Below are 15,174 nucleotides of genomic sequence, written 5' to 3' on the forward strand. Positions count from 1 at the left end.
AAGCTCATTGGCAGTGGAGCCATTTCCCGTTTGTGAATCCTGCTTGGAAGGTAAAATGACTAATAGGCATTTCAAGGCAAAGGGAAATAGATCCAAAGAAGTATTGGAATTGGTTCACTCTGATTTATGTGGACCCATGAATATCCAAGTAAGAGGTGGTTAGGAGTATTTCGTCACATTCATTGACGATTATTCTAGATATGGGTACGTTTATTTGTTGTGCCGTAAATATGAGTGCTTTGAGAAGTTCAAAGAGTACAAAGCTAAAATGGAGAAGCGACTTAATAAAAGTATCAAGTCACTACGATCAGATCGTGGTGGTGAATACTTGCTTGGAGAATTTAGGGAATATTTATCAGAAAATGGGAAAAAATCCTAGTTAACTACACCAGGCACACCCCAGCAGAACGGTGTAGCAGAGAGAAGGAACCAGACTCTTTTAGAGACTTTTAGATCGATGATGAGTTATCAGATTTACCCAAATCATTTTGGGAACATGCCTTAGAAACAACAGCTTATCTTCTGAACCTAGTACTTCTAAATCGGTTCCTAAAACCCCTTAGAATTATGGACCAGGGACAAACCAAGTCTAAGAAACATTCGGATATGGGGTTGTCCAGCACATGTGCTGAATAAGAAAGCGACTAAGTTAGAATCTCGTACAGAAGTAAGGCTATTTGTAGGCTACCCCATGAGAACGAAAGGTTATTTATTTTATATTCCGAAGAATCGGGATGTCATTGTTAGCACCAATGCTAGATTCTTAGAGCAAGACTATATAATCAATCAAAAACCCATGAGTAGAATCATTTTAGAGGAACTAGTTGGAGGGATAGATAATACCCAAAAACCTATAATACAGATAGAACAACCACGACAAAATGCACAACGTGTTACTAGTACCGCACCAGTGCCTCATCGTAGTGCGAGGGTTGTTCGACAGCTTGAAAGATTCATATTTTTTGGAGAGTCTTCAGACTTGGTCTCTGGTGAACATAATGATGATCCACGGACATACAAAGATGCACTGCAAGATAAAGAGATCTTTGGCAAAAGGCAATGGAATCTAAGATGGAATCGATGTATTCTAATCAGGTCTGGGAGCTCGTGGAACCACCCAAAGGTATAAAACCTATTGGATGTAAGTGGATCTACAAGAAAAAGAGGGGATCAGATAAAAAGGTGAAAGCCTGGAAAGCAAGACTTGTAGCGAAAGGGTATACTCAGAAAGAAGGTATGGATTATGAGGAAACCTTTTTGCCAGTGGTCATGCTTAATTCTATCTGTATTCTTTTATCTATAGAAGTTTATCTCGATTATGAGATTTGGCAAATGGATGTCAAGACAGCTTTCGTTAATAGAAGTCTTGAAGAAACCATCTATATGCAACAACCAGGGGGATCCATAAAGGAAGGCCAAGAGTATCTTGTATGCAAGCTTAATAGGTCTATTTATGGATTAAACAAGCTTCTATTGGAACATTCGTTTTGATCAGGAAGCCCAATCGTATGGTTTTGATCAAAGTCCAAGCAAAGCATGCGTGTATAAGAGATGTGAACGAAATGCAGTGGCTTTTCTAGTGCTATATGTTGATGACATTTTACTCATTGCAAACAATGTTAAGATATTGTCTTCAATAAAGGCATGGTTGTTCAAACAATTTGAAATGAAGGACTTACGTGAAGCAGCATACATCCTTGGGATCAAAGTTATAAGGGATCGCAAGAAAATGATGTTGGCTTTATCTCAAGAGCCCTACATAGATGACATATTAGCTCATTTTAACACGCAGGCCGGACTCCAAGAAGGGTAATTTACCTTTCAGACATGGATTTTCTCTATCAAAGAGTAAGTACCCTCCGAGACCAAAGGAGATAGAGAACATGAATGAAGTTCCTTATACTTCGGCATGTGGCAGCCTAATGTATGCTATGTTATGTACAAGACCTGATATCTTTTTTACCGTGGGCATAGTTAGCCGATACCAGTCAAACCTAGGATAAAAACATTGGAGTGCAGTAAAAACAATACTCAAGTACTTGCGTAGAACTAAGGAGTATACGTTAGTTTACAATTCCTCATATTTGTTGCCTCTGGGATATACCGATTCAGATTTCCATACAGATAAGGATAAGAGAAAGTCTACCTCAGGATGTGTTTTTACTTTGGGAGGTGGAGCCTTAATATGGATGAGTGTGAAGCAGAAATACATTACAGACTCAACCATGGATGCTGAGTATGTGGCAGCCTCTGAGGCAGCTAAGAGGCTATATGGTTCCGAAACTTCCTGTTAGATTTGGATGTAGTTCCTAATTTTCCACGGCAAGTCACGATCTATTGTGATAATACTGGTGCTGTGGCGTATACCAAGGAGCCACAGGCCCATAAGGCAGCAAAACACATAGAGCGTAAGTATCACCTCATACAGCAGTTCGTGAAGCGAGGAGATATAATTGTGGATGATATAGCGTCAATGGATAACTGGGAAGATCTTTTCACGAAGAGCTTACCAGCTAAGGCCTTTCAGGAGCATGTGGAAGCGATATGAGTCAGACACTTGGTCATATAGTTTTATAGTTGGTAGTGGATTGATTGTAATAAACACTGATATACTCAAAGAACAGCTTGAGTATAAGTGGGAGATTGTTAGGGTTTATACTGAACTATTCGTTTGAAGTATATACTATTATAATAATAATTTGAGAATCTTGAATGCATGTTTTCACATTATCTGTATATTATATATTGTAAACAATCTAGTATCAAATAAGATAGCAGAAGATTAAATTTGTCAAGTTCCTTATATAATATAATAAAGGTTCACAATCTAAGTGGTGTTAGACAAACCACTGGAAAGGCTGAAGTATTATTTAGAAATAGTATATATTTACTATTAAATAATGCTTGTATACTTTATGTATATTAAATGGGATCAAAATAATAGAATAATTCTTTTTTTATTCTGACAATAAAGAAGAACTAAGATTCTATGATATTATTATTGCTTAGGTTCTTAATACGGATATAGTGATTGACACTTGTATATAATGCACACGCCTTGATTCATACATCAAGTAATTTATTTTAAATTGCGAATATATTTATTGGGCAATGACATTATATATAGAGTGGGATATTAACTATAAAAGGAAACCGTGTCCGAAAAATATATTCGGGTGATGATGTCCTCTTGAAAGCTCATAAAGATAATTATGCTTTAGTCCTGTAGGCATATTTGTTCTTGCACAATTATAAGGTTGAGTGGATGATCAAGGATAAAAGTTATCGATTAAATTAATTGTCAATTAATTTAATTAATAAACATGCAATATCTTAAACATGGGGAATTTAATAAGCAAATAATATGGGAGCGTAATTAAATAATTAATTTACGGAATTAGGAAAGGTAGTGCAAATATTATGTCTTTAGTGGATTGAATTAATATTTAATGACATTGAACATGGCCCAGAATGTCATTGGGAGGCCCGACCTAATTATCCATGATCCCTACTGTAGCCTATAAATATTCTAATTCTCCTGAAGCTGGAAGTAGCGTGAACGAGAGAACACGAGAACAAAAAAATGAAATAAGATCCTAGGGTTTGAGAGAGCGAGCCATTTTTCTCAAGGAGCCATCTAGGGTTTTGGAATTTCGGAGCTTCAAGGAGAGGTACACCTTGGGAGATCGAAGCCCACATTTTTTCCAAGGAGAATTAGGGAATACAGTAGAAGATGTGGATTTGAATCGCTTGCGCCGTAGCGATTAAGGTTAATGTTCTGTTCGCACTCATTAAAAGTTATATCATAAAACGCAGGGCCGAGATCATATTGTTCCAACAATAAGTTCCAAATTGACTTGATACTCTTCAAGTTAGGGGAATTTGATACAATATTAGGTATGGATTAGTTAGGAGAGAATAATGTTCAGATAGACTATAGATCTAAAAAGGTTTATTTAAGAGCGGAAACTGGAGATTAGCTAATATTTAGAGGTTAGAGGTAAGGATAATTGTTTCTTATAGTTGTCCAAGGTAAAAAGTTGCTTAGGAAAGGTTGCGAAGCATTTTTAGCTTATGTAGTGGATAGAAAGAAGGAAGTTCCTAGCGTAAAAGAAATCCCAGTGGTTAGGGAGTTTTCAGACGTGTTTCCAGAAGAGTTACCAGGATTATCTCCAAATCAAGAAATTGAGTTCGAGATCAATCTTACTCCAGGAGCAGAACCAGTTTCGAAGGCACCGTATAGAATGGCACCAGCAGAAATGAAAGAGTTAGCCAGTTAGTTACAGGAACTTTTGGATAAAGGAGTAATAAGGCCAAGTATGTCGTCGTGAGGAGTGCCAGTTCTATTCGTAGAGAAGAAGGACAGAAGCATGAGATTATGTATAGATTATCGGGAGTTAAATAAGATGACGATTAAGAATCGATACCCGTTACCAAGGATAGATGATCTATTTGACCAATTAAAAGGAGCTAAGTGTTTCTCCAAAATTGATTTGAGGTCAGGGTACCATCAGTTGAAAATAAAACCAGGAGATATTCCAAAGACGTCATTGAGAACAAGATACATAAATTATGAGTTTGTAGTAATGCCTTTTGGATTAATAAATGCCCCTGCAGCTTTTATGGATCTAATTAATCGAGTTTTCAAGAAATACTTGGATAAGTTCGTTGTGGTATTCATTGATGATATTATAATATATTCCAAGTCAGATTAAGAGCATGATCAACATTTATGGATAGCATTGGAAACTCTCAGACAAGAGAATTTATACGTAAAATTTTAAAAATGTGAAGGTTAAAGAAGTTCAATTTTTAGGGCATATAATTGGAAGTGAAGGGATTATGGTAGATCCTGTAAAGATTGAAGCGGTCATGAGTTGGGAAAGACCAATGACGCCTGTAGAAGTGAGAAGTTTTCTAGGATTGGCCGAATAGTATAAAAGATTTGTAAAAGATTTCTCAAATATCGCCACCCCACTAACTAAGTTGACAAGGAAGAATCAGAAGTTTGAATGGAATACAGAATGTGAAGGAAGTTTTCAAGAGCTAAAGCAGAAGTTAGTTATAACTCCGGTATTAGTGCTACCAGATGACAAAGGTTATTTTGTGATATATAGCGATGATTCACATAAAGGATTAGGCTGTGTGCTAATGCAATACAAGGTGATTGTATATGCATCAAGACAACTTAAATTTCATGAGTTGAAGTATCCTACTCATGATTTAGAATTAGCAGCCATTGTATTTACGCTCAAGATATAGAGACATTATTTATATGGAGAAAGATGCAAAATTTACACGGATTATAAGAGCCTGAATTATATATTTACTCAAAAGGAACTCAACATGAGGCAACGGAGATGGTTAGAACTGATTAAGGATTACGATTGGTCGATACATTATCACCCGGGAAAAGCAAACATGGTAGCTGATGCTTTGAGTAGGAAGGAGAAGTTGAATATAATGACAATGTCAAACGAATTGTTTAAAGAGATAGATAAATTTTAATTGGAACTTTGTGTTTGCGGAGGAATGGAAGAGATGTGTCATGCTATTACCTTTCAGCCAAAATTATTGGAGAAGATAAGAAGGTGTCAAGAAGAGGTGTTCAATCAGGAGAATAATCAACTGATCGGAGAAGAAATATGAATGCAAAAAGATGACCAAGGTGTATTTAGGTTTTCATCAAGAATTTGGATTCCTCAGGTGACCGAACTAAAGAACGAGATATTACAAGAGGCACACAACTCGAGATTTTCAATACATCCAGGAAGCACGAAGATGTACCAAGATTTCATGAAAAAGTTCTGGTGCCCAAATATGAAAAGAGAAATTGCAGAATGGGTCACCAAGTGTTACATTTATCAAAGGGTCAAAGCATAACATCAGAGACCTAACGGTTTCTTTCAACCTTTAAATATTCCAGAATGGATGTGGGAGAATATCTCCATGAATTTCATAGTAGGATTGCCTCGAACAAGTTCCAGAAATGATGCTATATGGGCTATAGTTAATTGCCTTATGAAGTCAGCACATCTCCTCCCAATCAATGAGAGGTCTTTGTTGGATAAGTTGGTTCACTTGTACGTACGCGAAATTATGTTACGTCACGGCATACTATTATCAATAGTTTCGGATCGAGACCCGCGATTTAAATCAAGATTTTGGAGACAATTTCAAGAAAGTCTTGGCACAAAGCTGAATATGAGCACAACATATCATCCACAAACGGATGGTCAAAGAGAGCGGACTATTCAAATAATTGAAGACATGCTGCGTAGTTGTGCAATCAAGTTCGCAGGAAGTTGGCACAATCATTTACCGCTTGTAGAATTTTCTTACAACAATAATCATCATTCCATTATTAACATGCCACCATACGAAGCTCTATATGGAAGGAAATGCAGATCGCCAACGAGTTGGGATGAAGTTGGAGAAGGAAAGATTCTCGACCCCGAATTGGTTCAACAGATGAAAGAGACAATCAACTTGATCCAAAAAAGATTATTTACTGCCCGAAATAGGAAACGAAAGTATGTGAACCATGCTCGAAAGGATTTGAATTTCCATGTAGGTGAAGACGTATTACTAATAGTGTCGGCATGGAAAGGATTGGCCGGATTTAGGAAGAAAGGAAAGTTAGCACCGCGATACATTGGTCCCTTTGAAATTTTGGGTCAAGTGGGGAAATTTGCTTACGAGCTAGCTTTGCCGCCACAATATCAGCACGTTCATAACTTATTTCATGTATCATTACTTAAAAAGTATAATCCATATGTCAAGCATGTGATAGAATTTGAGCTAATAGAAATTCAGGCAGATTTGTCATTTGTAGAACAACTTGTCAAAATAATCGAATGGCAAGAAAAGAGTATTAAGAATAAATCGATGAGATTATCTAGTGCATTCAATCAATGCGAAGCCAAAATATATGCATTTAACCATTGAATAGTTAGTCTCAAAGACACACTATTAGCACATCAAAATTTGGTACTAAAACCAACATGCAAGCATCCATACATCTATATCTTGAGTAATACATTACATGCAAGAGTTTTATCTAAGAGGTTTAACATAAAACGTAGTTTTGATCAACATGCAAGAGTGTAAACTAACATGCATGACTAGAACTATAGAAATTAATGACATGCAAGGGCTTAAACCAAGATATGTACTTTGCAAACATGATTTTGGCACTTAAACTTTTGAATGCAAACAAAGAAACCAAAAATTGGTTCCACTCGGCTCCTACAAAGCCATTGCCGAATGGAGAGGAGGGAAATGGTGGGAGTATAACACTTCACCAACCATAACCATCTCCAAAAATGATGTAACTCATGATTTGGACCTTAAATTCATAAGAATCAAGGTCTTTACCTTGAGTTTAAAAAATACTAGACATGTAACACTAATCACTTGTGAGTTTATGTGTTTGTTTTTGGTAGTGGAATGGAGAAATGACTTGTTTGTCCTTCTAGGAGAACTACCAAGGTTTCCATGCAAGGTTATGCTTATAATTTGGCTTGTCAAAGAAGTGTTAGTGGAGTTGGAATTTACCATTATGTCTTTTTCTCCTTTTGAATGATCAAATGCATGCAAGGGCATATTAGTAATCAACTAATTATTATTCGCATTATCAAATATCATTTAAAAGAATGATTTTTATAAATCAAATATAATTTCATAAATTACAAAAATTATACCATAAAATAGCTTAGAATTTTAGAAATTTTATGAAATCACTTTTATAATTTTAAAAGAAACATATTTTTGAAAACTAATTTTCATCATCAACTAATATCTGTAAAATTACGCACAAAATTTCAAATAAACCACCTCGTTTATCGGTTCATAATATTCTGCTATACTAGCCACATAAACACATAATCAACACATATTCATGTAAATCTTTAATTATTTACAATCAAATATTTATATACAACTCAATTATGAATAACCAAATACCGGTTGTTACATCCTCTCCCCCTTAAAGGATTCTGTACCCAGAATCTAGGAGAACGAATGAGGATATTGAACCCGCATATCAAACTCTAACTCCCATATTCATAATTTAAATTATTTTTCCTTCAAGCATTCTTTGTGTGTGACCCTGTAGGTTATTATTACATTGGCAATAATTTTAATATCTCATATTAAAATTAAAAACAATGAGCGACATCTAGGAAAACATCATTGCTACCCAAGTAATAACAATTAAATCAGTGATTCGATTAAACCTTTCGTGATAATGTACAATGTAATATAATCCCATTAACCAAATATTATACATTAAACTAGAGGCATCTAATGTGTCATCCTCATCATAGTTTAATCCAATTTTTCTTGATCAATGAGTAGACTATTATATCAAATCAATATTTGAGCGCGACAACGCATTTCATAGTCTAGCTCAGACAAGAGGCCAATAGTATCACTCATAAAATAGGAGAGTTATATCCCATCTAGATCATTCATATTACTCATACGATTCATAATATACCCAATGTCCACTTTTATCATTACCCGTTCAAGGATAACTTTTAATGGAATCAAAGTATATTAATTCTCATATAGAAATATAATGACTTCATCTCTAAGGACCATTACATTATTATTACTGTGAGAATAACTTATGAGACTATAAACATGTACTATCTCATAACGGGTCAATCCAACACCATGTATCTAATACATGTGCTTATGTTTTGAATTTAGTATTACCATACCTATGATCAATGAGAAGTGATCATCAGTCAACAAACACACTAGTCTTAATGCATTATTATTGTTCCTTAATAATAATATTCGACTAGGGACCTTTAAAAATATTGATACTATTCTCATAATCTCATTTTTAAGTCACGTACTTAGAGATATAGAATTTATATCATATTCCAAGGACATTTATTAATCTAACATTTATATCATAGTAAATTGAGATATGATAAATTATTAAGGGAATAATCGATAGAACATAAACATTAATAATCCAAATGTATTAAACTAAAAATTATAGTGTTGTCTCTAGGGCACAAACACTAACAATCTCGCACTAGAGCCAGTCACCCATGTATCTAATACTTATGGAACTAGTATGACCATCGTGCTTCTGCTGCGATAAAGCCTTAGTCAGTGGATCTGCAACATTATCATTATTATGCACTTTACATATATATCTTTTTTATCATTAATCTCATTAATAAGGTGATATCGCCTAAGCACATGCCCAAACAGTCTCCTTGGTTGTTTCGAAAGCATCAATATATTCAGCTTTCATTATAGAATCATCAATATTATTGTTATGAACTATTCAAGCTAATATCACTTATATTTAAACAAAGCATAAACCAGACATAGACACATAATCATCCTTGTCTATCCAAAAATTAGGTTCAGAGACTAGCATCAGCGTAACCCTTTTACAACCAGTTCTCTATCTTCTCCATACACCAAAAATAAATCTTTAGTCTTCTTTAAGTACTTAAGAATATTCTTGACAACTATCCAGTGACCCTCACCTGGATCAGACTGGTATCTGCTCGTCATGCTCAAAGCATACAAAACATCAGGACAAGTACATATCATTGCACACATTATAGATCAAAACCAAACTATGTAGACACATGGTTCATCTATGTTTTTGATAAAACCAAACTCTTTGATTGTCTCATCAAAACGGATGTTCCATCTACGAGAAGCTTGCCTTAAACCATATATTGTTCGCAGCAGCTTACACACTAGGTGTTCTTTTCCCTTGGAAAGAAAACCCTCTAGTTGTGTCATATACACTTCCTCCTCAAGTTCCCTATTGAGGAAGGTCGTTTTCACGTCCATTTGCCAGACCTCATAGTCGTAGTAAGCAGCAATCGCAAGCAAAATCCGAATTGATTTTAACAGGGCTACAGGCCAAAAAGTTTCATCAAAGTCAATCTCTTGCCTTTGTTTGAATCCTTTTGCCACGAGCCTGGCCTTAGAGGTCTCCACCTGGCCATCTGCTCCAATCTTTCTTTTGTATACCCACTTGCACCCAATAGTCTTAACACCTTCAGGCGCCTCAACCAGAGTCCATACTTGGTTTGTATACATGGATTCCATTTCGGATTTTATGGCACTATGCCATTTCTCTGAGTCAACACTACTCATAGCCTCATTATAAGTCACAGGGTCGTCATCATCAATGATTGACAACTCATTGACATTCTCAATGACAAGGCCATAATACCTCTCAGGTTGGTGAGACACTCTCCCTATTCTACGAATGGGCTATTCCACAGAAGGTTGTTCAGTCTGAACAGGTGTTTCCACTTGATCCGTAGTTGTTTGTGCTTCTTGAACTTCATCAAGTTCAATTTTGCTCCCACTGTTTCCTTCAAGGATAAACTGCTTTTCCAAGAAGGTAGCATGTCTGGAGACAAACACCTGATGATCGGTGTAAAAGTAATACCCCAAAGTCTCTTTAGGATATCCCACAAAATTACATTTTACGGATCGAGATTCCAGGTTATCTGGGTTAACTTTCTTAACATAAGCTGGACATCCCCAAATCTTAACGTGTTTAAGACTCGGTTTCCTTTCTTTCCATATCTCATATGGAGTTTGAGGAACAGATTTGGAAGGCACCTTATTCAGTAAATATGCTGAGGTTTCCAATGCATAACCCCATAGGAATACTGGAAGATTCGTATAGCTCATCATGGACCGAACCATGTCTAACAAAGTTCGATTTCTCCTTTCAGATAACCCATTCAACTGTGGAGTATATGGAGGAGTCTAATGGGAGACTATACCATTTTCTTTAAGATAATCTAGAAACTCTCCATTCAAGTATTCACCACCTCGATCTGATCGAAGAGTTATAATACTTTGTTTGGTTTGTTTATCCACTTCATACTTATATTCTTTGAACTTTTCAAAGGCTTCAGACTTGTGTTTCATCAAATACACATATCCAAATCTAGATCTATCATCTATGAAAGTAATGAAGTATGAAAATCCACCCATGGATTGCGTAGACATTAGTCCACATACATCTGTGCGTACCAATCCTAGCAAATCTGCAGCCCTCTCTTCATGTCCACTAAATGGAGATTTGGTCATTTTACCCAATAGACAAGACTCGCATGTAGGATATGATTCAAAATCAAAGGGGTCAAGTAACCCTCCCTTATGCAATGTCCGTAGTCTATTTTCACTAATATGACCTAGCCTACAGTGTCATAAATAGGTCAGATTTTCATCATCTCATTTTCTTTTATTAGTTTGTTCAATCTGAAGTAAATCATGCTCTACGTCACATACATACAGACCATTATTTAAAATACCATGTCCATAAAGAACATTATCTCTAAAAATAGAACATTCATTATTCTTAATAATAAATGAAAAACCATCCAAATCAAACATAGGAATAGAAAAAATATTCCTCACAATAGAGGGAACGTAATAACAATTATTCAGAATAATAGTCTTGCCCGTAGGCATATGTAAACTAAATGATCCTACAGATATGGCCGCAACCCTTGCTCCATTGCCCATACGTAGAATCACCTCATCTTTTTCAAGAGTCCTACTTCCCTTTAGTCCTTGCAACGAATTGCAAATATGAGAACCACAGGCAGTATTTAATACCCAAGTAGAAATTTGACCTAGTGACATATTAACTTCGATCATGAACATGCCTGAATCAGAAGCGGTAGTCTCACTACCCTTCTTATTCTTCAATTCTGCAAGATAAACCTTGCAGTTCCTCTTCTAGTGCCCCACCTTGTTACAGTGAAAGCAAACAGCTTTGCTCTTGGGGCTTCAGCTTTTGGTGGAACCGGCTTTTTCTCACCTACTTTTTTCTTCTTGGAAGGGCTCTTCGATATCTCATATCGAGTTGTCCTCCCTGCCACATCATACAACTCTTGTAGATACATAAGGATAGTGTGAGCATCCATATGCTCATGTTGCTTCTGTAGCTCAATGTTCATGGAAGCTAGCATGATACATTGAGCAACATTTGCATCATCTATCCACTTACGATACACAACATGTTCATCATTATGTGCATCGCTAGCAGGTTCAGTAGGCTTAGGTGAGTCAAGCACATATTCCAGCTTCTCAACCCTGAGAACAATTCTCAAGTTTCGAAGCCAGTCAGCAAAATTAGGACAAGTTAACCTGTGAGCATCTAGTATGCTCCGGAGTGATAGTGCAGAAGACATAACGAATATAGTAAATCTGTAAATGATAAACACATAACAACACTTAGCAAATGTTCAATTTTATTTCAAAACACTATATGTATCGGGTCTTTATTCATAAGTGGCTCCCACTAGTTTATCTAATTTATACAACCCCTAAGTGAAAATTAAGCATTCATAATGCTAGTGGGAATAGGGATCCTACATTTCATCACACAACATCGGCTGTAGCACGAAACGTCATGTGATGTTCTATAGGTAGACAACTCTTGTCAATTACATCTTATGTTATTCCCTAATATAACTTTAGCCTCTTGAATAATTGACTCACGGCTGTAGCACGACAAACTCAATATTCTAAGTCAAGTCTAACCCAACATTTCGTACAATTGAATCCGTCTCCAACGACCCACGGCTGTAGCACGTAACGACCTTTAGATTCTAATTCAATGTACACATCTGATAAGTGGCATTTTATACCACTTAGAACGTCTTATAATAGCTTAAATTGGTGTCTTGAAATCAAGTATTTTGTGTATTTGATGCGTTTTTCTAGTTTTTGTGCATTTTAGGGTATTAGTTGCATTTCGGGGGAGAATTCATCAATAATAGGCCTTGGCATGTGTCTAGCATTGCAAGTGGGAAGAGAGGAGCAGATTACAGCGAAGAAACGGAGCAAACAGACCATTTTTCCAGAAGGGGTCTGAACTCAGCTATGCTGAGCGGCCGCGCAGGGTCGTAATTTCAGATTTAATATTTTAGACTTCTAATTCAGTTTGGCTTCCAACTTCTGAGTAATCTGGGTTTTATGGGACTCCTATATAAGTAGAATTCAGAAACGTTTCACGTGTGTTGGATCGTTGTATTAATCAAGGAGCGAAGGAGATAAGGAAGAAGATCGTTTTAGCATATCGCAACGAAGAGGAATCATATTTTCTTGTGATTCTTTATTTCGTTGTAACGTTGGATGCTAGTTTTCTTTGCTTTGAACCTATTTACTCTTGTGACGTACTCTGGTTTAATATAATTAGTTTAGTTTTTATTCTTTTGTGTTTATTTTTCATGTTTTCATATGATGCCATGATGACGATGAGTGCTAACATGGGCTAATCGTGATCATGGGGTCATAACGGATTTACTATGTACTTCTTTAGTAAGTTGTTTAATACCTTAGTGTGTGATGATTGTATGATATCTAGTATTGGTTGTGCGTATTCGTCTTATGTGCGTCGCGAACATATAAGAAAGGGTATTAATCTCTTGTGAAGCGACGGTGGATCTCGAGATTTAGAACTTGCCATGCTAGCATAGGTTCATGTACGAGTCTGCATGATTAGTGGGTAACTCTAACCGTTTTATTCGCCCTGTGTAATCAAAAGGAATAACTTGTTTTTAAATCATTATGTTGTCAATTTCTGTAGACATATAGGGACTCAACATAATTGATGCCTATTCAACTTCTATCTTAATTGTGGATGTTTGGTAGAATGGTATTAGTACAATGAAAGTTGGCTTTTATCAGTTTCGTGTTATTCGATTAATATCATCGATGTTGCATGCTAAGGGTAATAACAATGACTACTGAAGGAAGTAGTAATGAAGTTGTGATCTCATGAGTGTTTTAATATTGTTAATTCTAAGTGTTAATTAAGTGTTTAATTCTAGTAGTTAATTATAGTTCATAATTAGTTAATCAAATCTAAGTGTTATTTTCTTAACATTGAGAAGTAATCATACATTGGTGAGTGAGTTTAATTGAACATAATTAGTCTGAGTCTCTGTGGGAACGAACTAGAAAGTATTTTATATTACTTGCGAACGCGTATACTTGCGTGAATATTAGCGCGTGTTTTTGCCTTAACAAGTGTTTGGCACCGCTGCCGGGGACTCGACGTATTTGTTTAGTTTATGTACTTACCATCATTGGTCGTTAGGACTCAGTGATTAAGACGTGTTACTTATTGTTTCCGGTTGTGTTTCAGGCACTTTAGCGAGCGTTTAAGCAAACTCGTTCTCGTACTTGCAAGAGGACTTTAGATACAGCTGAGGAGACAGACGAAGTTCTTGATATTCCGGAGAAGATAGACTTTGAAGATTCGGATTCAGGAAGTGAGCAGAAAGAGCCAGTAATCATGGGTGATCGTATTGTTCCGGCAGATCCAGCTCTTATGGACTTTTCTTGGCCTAAAATTAATGACATTCAGTCAAGCATTCTTCATCCGGCTATCCAAGCTAACACCTTTAAAATCAAGCCGGGCACTATTCAGATGGTGCAGAACTCTGTTTCTTTCGGAGGAGCTGCGACTGAAGACCCCAACATGCACATAAGGAATTTTGTCGAGATCTGCAGTACTTTCAAATATAATGGTGCGACTGATGAGGCTATCAAGCTGAGGCTTTTCCCATTCTCACTGAGGGATAAAGCTAAGGACTGGTTACATTCTGAACCAGCTGGGTCCATCACTACTTGGCAAGATCTTACGCAAAAGTTTCTGGTGAAGTTTAATCCAATGGCCAAGACTGCTGCTATGAGGAGTGCTCTTACTCAGTTTGCGCAGCAACCTACAGAATCTATGTACGAAGCTTGGGAACGCTACAAGGAAATGTTGAGAAAATGTCCACATCATGGAATGCCCGATTGGATGGTGATTACTGGTTTCTATAATGGTTTAGGGGCCCAATCTCGGCCCATGCTCGATGCAGCAGCTGGAGGCGCCTTGTGGGCCAAAAGCTATACTGAGGCTTATAATCTTATTGAGACTATGGCTGCAAATGAGCATCAAAACCCAACTCAAAGGATGATGTCTGGGAAGGTAGCAGGTATTCTGGAAGTCGATGCAGCCACCGCTATTGCAGCGCAGCTCCAAGCATTGTCTATGAAGGTCGATTCTCTAGCTACCTATGGAGTCAATCAAATAGCTATGGTCAGTGAGCTTTGTGCAGGTTCTCATGCTATGGATCAGTGTTCTCTTGTTAACGAATCTATTCA

At 36.6% G+C, this 15,174-nt stretch overlaps 1 non-coding gene across 1 annotated transcript; it reads right to left on the reverse strand.

The window, feature by feature from the left end:
• Positions 1-14,710: 14,710 nt before the first annotated feature.
• LOC141669281 (small nucleolar RNA R71) lies at positions 14,711-14,817 on the reverse strand. Its single transcript, XR_012553568.1, has one exon. It is a non-coding gene; the product is annotated as a small nucleolar RNA R71 (small nucleolar RNA).
• Between the last annotated feature and the right edge of the window lie 357 nt (positions 14,818-15,174).

This window comes from Apium graveolens, chromosome 6, assembly GCF_009905375.1.
Source record: "Apium graveolens cultivar Ventura chromosome 6, ASM990537v1, whole genome shotgun sequence".
Taxonomy (NCBI): Eukaryota; Viridiplantae; Streptophyta; class Magnoliopsida; order Apiales; family Apiaceae; genus Apium; species Apium graveolens.